This window comes from Suncus etruscus, chromosome 5 (assembly GCF_024139225.1).
Source record: "Suncus etruscus isolate mSunEtr1 chromosome 5, mSunEtr1.pri.cur, whole genome shotgun sequence".
In the NCBI taxonomy this organism is placed as follows: domain Eukaryota; kingdom Metazoa; phylum Chordata; class Mammalia; order Eulipotyphla; family Soricidae; genus Suncus; species Suncus etruscus.
The window spans coordinates 100327055-100333593 of NC_064852.1; the positions used below are offsets into that span (position 1 = coordinate 100327055).

Consider the following 6539-nt stretch of genomic DNA (forward strand, 5'->3'; position numbering starts at 1 on the left):
TATATTCTGGATATCAGCCCTTTATTGGACATGTTGAGTGCAAAGATTTTTTTCCCATTCAGTTAACTGTCTTCTTGTGCTGAGTATGGTTTCTTTTGCCATGCAGAAGCTTTTTAGTTTGGTGTAGTCCCATTTGTTTATGTTTGATGCTAAAGTTCTTGCCATTGGCAATCTATCATCAAAGACTTTTTTTATATATAGGTCTTCGAGTGTTCCGCCTATTTTTTTTTCTCAATAAACTTTATGGTTTCGGTCTGATTTCGAGGCCTTTGATCCATTTTGAGTTGACTTTTGTATATGGGGTGAGGTATGGGTCAATTTTTAATTTCTTACAGGTGGTTTTCCAGTTGTACCAACACCATTTGTTGAAAAGACTTTCTTTGTCCCATTTCTAGTTCTTTGCTCTTTTGTCAAATATTAGTCTGGGGGCTTATGTCTGGAAATTCTGTTCTAACCCACTGGTCTGAGTCTCTGTCTTTATACCAGTACCATGCCTTTTTGATCACTATGGCTTTATAGTATAGCGTCAGGTTAGGTAGCGAGATGCCACACAGCTTCTTGTTTTTTAGTATGTGTTTGGCTATCTTGGGTCTTTTGTGGTTCCAGATGAATTTTATGATTGATTGTTCTAATTGTTCTAAATCTTTAAAGAATGATGTCTGAATTTGGATGTCTGAATTAATGGATTGCATTAAATCTATGTAGGAGTTTGGGTAGGATGGTCATTTTGACTATATTGATTCTACCTACCCATGAGCATAGGATATTCTTCCATTTCCTTAGATCCTCTTAAATTTATTTCTGAAGTGTTTTGAAGTTTTCCTGGTATAAGTCCTTCACTTCCCTTGTAAGGTTAATCCCTAGGTATTTAATGTTTTTTGTTACTATTTTAAATGGAATTGAATTCTTAATCTCTCTTTTCTCTACTTCATTATTTGTGTAGAGAAATGCTACTGTCTTTTGTGTATTCACTTTTTAGACAGCCACTTTGCTGTATTGGTTAATTATTTCTAGAAGTTTTACTGTGGACTCTTTAGGGTTTTCTATGTATATCATCGTATCATCTGCAAAGAGGGATAATTTGAGTTCCTCTTTCCTAATTTGGATACCTTTATTCCCTTCTCTTGTCGAATTGCTATTGCTTGGACTTCTAAGATTATATTGAATAAGAGTGGAAAGAGTGAACAGCCTTGCCTAGTTCCTGACCTTAGTGGAAATGCTTTCAGTTTTTCGCCATTGAGGATAATGTTGGCTGTGGGCTTTTCATAGATAGCTGTAACTATCTTGAGAAAGGTTCCTTCCAGCCCTGTTTTGCTGAGTGTTTTCAACATGAATGGGTGTTGAATTTTGTCATCAATAGATATGATCATGTAGGTTTTGTTTTTCTTGTTGTTGATGTGATGTATAATGTTGATTGATTTACGTATGTTGAACCAACCTTGCATCCCTGGGATGAAACCCACTTGTATAATCTTTCTGATGTAGTGCTGGATTGGGTTTGCTAGAATTTTGTTGAGAATTTTTGCATCTATGTTCATTAGGGAGATTGGTCTGTAGTTTTCTTTCTTGTTGCTGTTCTTGCTGTCTTTGGGAATGAGTGTGATATTAGCCTCATAAAAGGAGTTGGGGAGGGTTCCTGTCTTTTTTATGTTTTGGAAGAGCCTGTGGATCAATGGTAGTAAGTCTTCTTGGAATGTTCATTGATTTATATTTTTATCCTTAAATTTTTACCTTCACTAATCCATAATCTCAAATTACTGGTATACTAAGATCTAATGTTTTTGTTTCAATATACTTTGCCTACATTAACAAAAATATAGATGACCACAGAATTGATTTAAGGTTTAGGAAAGACATAAGTGCTTACCCAAGAGGTATGAAATGTTATTAACTTAAAAATTGTTCATGGGGGCCGAAGAGATAGCATGGAGGTAAGGCATTTGCCTTGCATTCAGAAGGACTGTGGTTTGAGTCCCAGCATTCCATATGGTCCCCTGAGTCACCAGGAGAGACTTCTGAGCATAGAGCCAGGAGTAACCCCTGAGTGCTGCCAGGTGTGACCCTCCAAAAAAATTGTTCATGAATGCTAGGTCAGGTTTATCTGTAACCACCAATAAGTACGAATAGTCAAATATTCTTCCAAAATTTAACTTATAAAACAATACAATATTACTTAATGATTTAAAACAAGATGTTATTATACATCTGAAAAATGAGAAACCTAAATAAAACACACTAGGAAAAAGTAGTCAAACCTCAAAGTCTACATAGTACATGATTTCATTTATATATAAAACAGTCTATAAAAGGAAAAATTAAAGAGAAGTAAAACAAATTAGTGGTCTTTGTTAGTTAAAGACAGGATTAGTGACTTGAGTAAACCAGAGATGAAGGACATTGCTTTTCTTTTCTTTCTTTTTTTTTTTTTGAGGTATGCGTGCGTGCATGTATGTGTGTGTGTGTGTGTGTGTGTGTGTGTGTGTGTGTGTGTGTGTGTGTGTGTGTCCAGACCCAGTAGTTATCGGGGATCACACCTGTCTCTGTGTTTATAGACCATCCTTGGATAGGAGATCATATGCAAATGAAAGAATTTGAAACACCGTTTCTCTAGCTGCATACAAATCTAGCAAGTTCCTAAACTCTTACCACCCATCCAGCCCTAAAACTTCTTGATAGACATTGTGGGAACAGTGCTACAGAGTCTTGAGCACATTGATGATGGTGGTGTGTAGTAACTTAACACACTACCATAAAGTTTAATACTACTATAGCCATATTACCTTAACTATAATAAAAATTTACTCAGATAACTTTACACTAAGAGGGTATTTAATAAGTAAATTATATATTAAAAAGTATTAACTATTAAAGAGAACAAGAATGATTTAGATAAAAAGGGTAATAATATACATAAAAACAGCTCTGTAATTTTAAGTATATTAATTTATCTTCAGTACTAATATTTGTAAAAGATAACCCCAAATGCAAAAATGTTCCCCTTTTTCTAATTGCATTGCTTTCAAAATAGAAGTATATCTGCAGAGAATAACACTGCATTTACATTTCCCAAGAGTAAATAAACATAGATAGAATAAAAAGAACTTAAGATATCTGAATATTTGAGGGGACTGCATGGGTTTTTCTCTCAATAAATGAAACTATAAAAAATGAGAAATGGTAAGAACATACATAGTTGTAAAATAACCCTCTGAAAGTTATTTTTAAACAAACTGCAACGTGGGGGTGGAGAAAGGGATATGAAGTATTGCTCTTTATCTTTTCTAAGCTGGACTTATTTTAGAGAACGTTATTTCTACCTCTCCCCATTCATATTTTTAGAACCTATTTCCCAATCAATAATTTGTAGCCACAACCTGAAATTAATACCACCTTCCTTTCTTATCTTCGGATGTGGACTAACACAAGGTACCATTTATCTCCTACTGCATGCACAAAAATAACCTCCATATCGAAAATAAACAAAAGGAATCTGAACAGCTTAATAACTGATAAGAAAAGGAATGTAATTTGCAGAAAGTCCTGCAAGGCAAAGAGGATAAAAAAAATAAAGATAACCAGAACAACAACAACAGTATTTTAAAGAGTTCATTCGTGTGGAGTGTAGGATGAAGGTTCATTCATCATCCCTGTACTCATCAACTTATGAAAAATTATGGTATTAAAAAGGCCCACTGTCTCTCATAGATATAAAGTCAGAAAATCAATTTGTGAATCATAGGAAATAATGGTGAATACTAGCAAGGAGTTACTTTGAAAACCTCTAAGCTTTATTTACGTGCTTTTAATAGTATGTAGAATATGAGATACTAGAGTAAAAAATATCTGATTTTGAATGGTGTTTCAACTATAAAAATCTATAGATTCTTTTAGTCCATAGGCAGGAAAATTTTTCTTTTCAGAGTCTTGAATTAGTAATGCACAAATATATATTAATGCCCTATTGCAAAGCAGAAAAAAATTTTGTATTGTTAATTTTTTAAATTTTAGGCACCAGGATTTGCATATCAAAGATAGGGTCTCATGCATACACTGTTTAATACAATAAGAATGGTCATTTTCCTCCCCCTTTGTCTCAGGGTTCCCCTCTCCACCAACATCCTCCATTTCCATCTCACATTCATGGTAAGCTTTCCTGTAGACCAGTGTTGAGAGGCTTCTTTGCATCAAATATATCATTCCATAGCTGTCCCTCTCCTTCAGGTTGACTTCACTGAGCACAATACAGTCCAGTTTTATTTACATAGCAGAAAATATCATTATGTGATCTTTTCATGAAGATGAGTCATATTCCATTATATGTATGAACCATAGTTTCTTTATCAAGTCATCTATTCTTGGACACATGTGTTGTTTCCAGATTTTGTCTATCATGAATAGTACTGAAAAATAAAAATAAGTGCATATATGTCTTCTCTAAATAGAGGTATTTTGTGTGTGTGTTTGTTTGTTTGTTTTAGGGGACCACCCCCAGTGACACTCAAGGGTTACTCCTGGCTATGAGCTCAGAACTTGATCCTGGCTTGGGGGACCATATGGGACCTAGGTTCGTCCTGGGTCAGCCAAGGTTCGTTCTGGGTCAGCCATGTGCAAGGCAAACGCCCTACTGCTGAGCTATTGCTCCAACCCTTTTTCTAAATAGAGTTTTTATATTCTTGGGGTAGATGTCAGTAGTGGAATTACTTTATCATATATGTGAAAGATAAACTTTTGAGATGTGTGTATATTGCTTTCTAGTAGATTGATTTAGTAGTTAATGAAGGTTCTGTGTTCACCACATCCATGCAATATCAATTTTTTAACATTTACCAGTTCCACTGGTGTTGCATGATATATCATATTTCGGTTTTTTTTTTTTTGTTGTTGTTGTTGTTCTTTTCTTATTTGCAAAGTAAGCCTGTTAGAAGTACACACTTCATAAGGGCTAAAGCATGAAGTTTAGCAAAATAAAATTTCTGAAGAAAGAAAATAGACCTACTCCTATTATATCTTTTTTATATCAGAAGGGTAATGAAATAATACCCAGAGATGATAGAAATAAGGATCAGGAAGACCAGTATATGGTAGGAAACTTGCCACAAAGAATGGTGAATGCAGATAGTAGAATGATCCACAGTGACAGTGATGCTTGGAACTGATCACTCTGGACAAGAACTGAGTACTGAAAGTGGATAAAGTGTTATACATGGTAGTCTTTAATTAGCAGTAGTGCAAAGCACAGTATCAAAAAAGAAAAGAAAGGAAAGAGAGACAGAAGTAAAATGGTGAATGAAAGAGAAGCTGGGCCATTGGTGGCAGGAAATGTGCACTGTTGAAGGTTGTTGACCATTGTATGAATTAACTTAATCATGAATAACTTTATCTTTTGAAAAAACAACTGTATTATGAACTATCTTGTAAACACATTAACCAAATAATTATTATTGTTAATAGTTTTTATTATTATTAATTATTATCTGTAGCCAAATTAATGTTTAAATTAAGAATGAAAATTAAAAAAGGGAAATGTATCAATGTCATAACAAGGTTTAAGAGAGGTACATATCACACAAGAGTATAAGTACCCAATCATTATATTCATGAACTAAACAAGAATCTTAGTCCAATTATATTTTCAGAACCTCACTCTGTCTATTCTGCATCTCCATATATAATTTTTTTCTGTAACTTTTATGTATTTATGTAAGTTTAGTTGTTTTCTTTAATTTAAAACATTTCTGAATATGTCTAGGCTTTTTAATTTTTACTTTTTTATTTTTAATCTTTTTGTATTTGGAGTAACACTCAGATAAACTCACAGTTTATTCTTTGTTCTGTGCTCCTGGTTCTGTTTTCTCTCCTTTGTAGGAAAGTTAAGGTGATCATTTGTGGTGCCAGAAATTGAGCCTAGTAAATTGCTTCCCAGACAAGAGCCTTACTGCTGTACTATCTCTCAAGCTTAAATTTGTGCATTTTTGTTTGTTTTTGTGGGTTTTTTTGTTTTGTTTTTGCTTTTGCTTTTTGAGCCACACTCAGTGACGCTCAGGGCTTATTCCTGGCTATACATTCAGAAATCGCTCCTGGCTTGGGAGGACCATATGGGACACCAGGGGATCGTCCTAGGTCAGTGCATATAAGGCAAACACCCTACCAACTCCAAAATTTAGTATCTTAAGCTGAGTTATGAGGCTAATTGCTGGATCCTTAAATAAAAGAATATAAATTAAAATATAAATATAAGGATACAATTAAATATATTAAAATTATATAGTTGATGTTAGAGATATTTAAATTATATTAATATATAGATTAAATAAATATATACTTAAATATATATAGTTTATATTTAAACCATAGTAACTAAAAGTAAAATGAGACTTTAAAACTTCTAACAAACGTCTGAAAGTGAGATCACCTGCCTAACATATTGCACAGGCGTTCAGGTTGATCAGATCAAATAGGAATTGTCAAGATCAATTTTTCATATCCTATTTTCTGGACCATATTGTTTAAACCAGAAATGAGCATTCTTCAGGTTCAAG

The 6539-nt window shown here is 33.7% G+C and overlaps 1 non-coding gene across 1 annotated transcript; it reads right to left on the minus strand.

Annotated features, from left to right (window-relative positions):
- Positions 1-5514: 5514 nt before the first annotated feature.
- Positions 5515-5614, minus strand: LOC126010271 (small nucleolar RNA U13). Its single transcript, XR_007496368.1, has one exon. It is a non-coding gene; the product is annotated as a small nucleolar RNA U13 (small nucleolar RNA).
- Between the last annotated feature and the right edge of the window lie 925 nt (positions 5615-6539).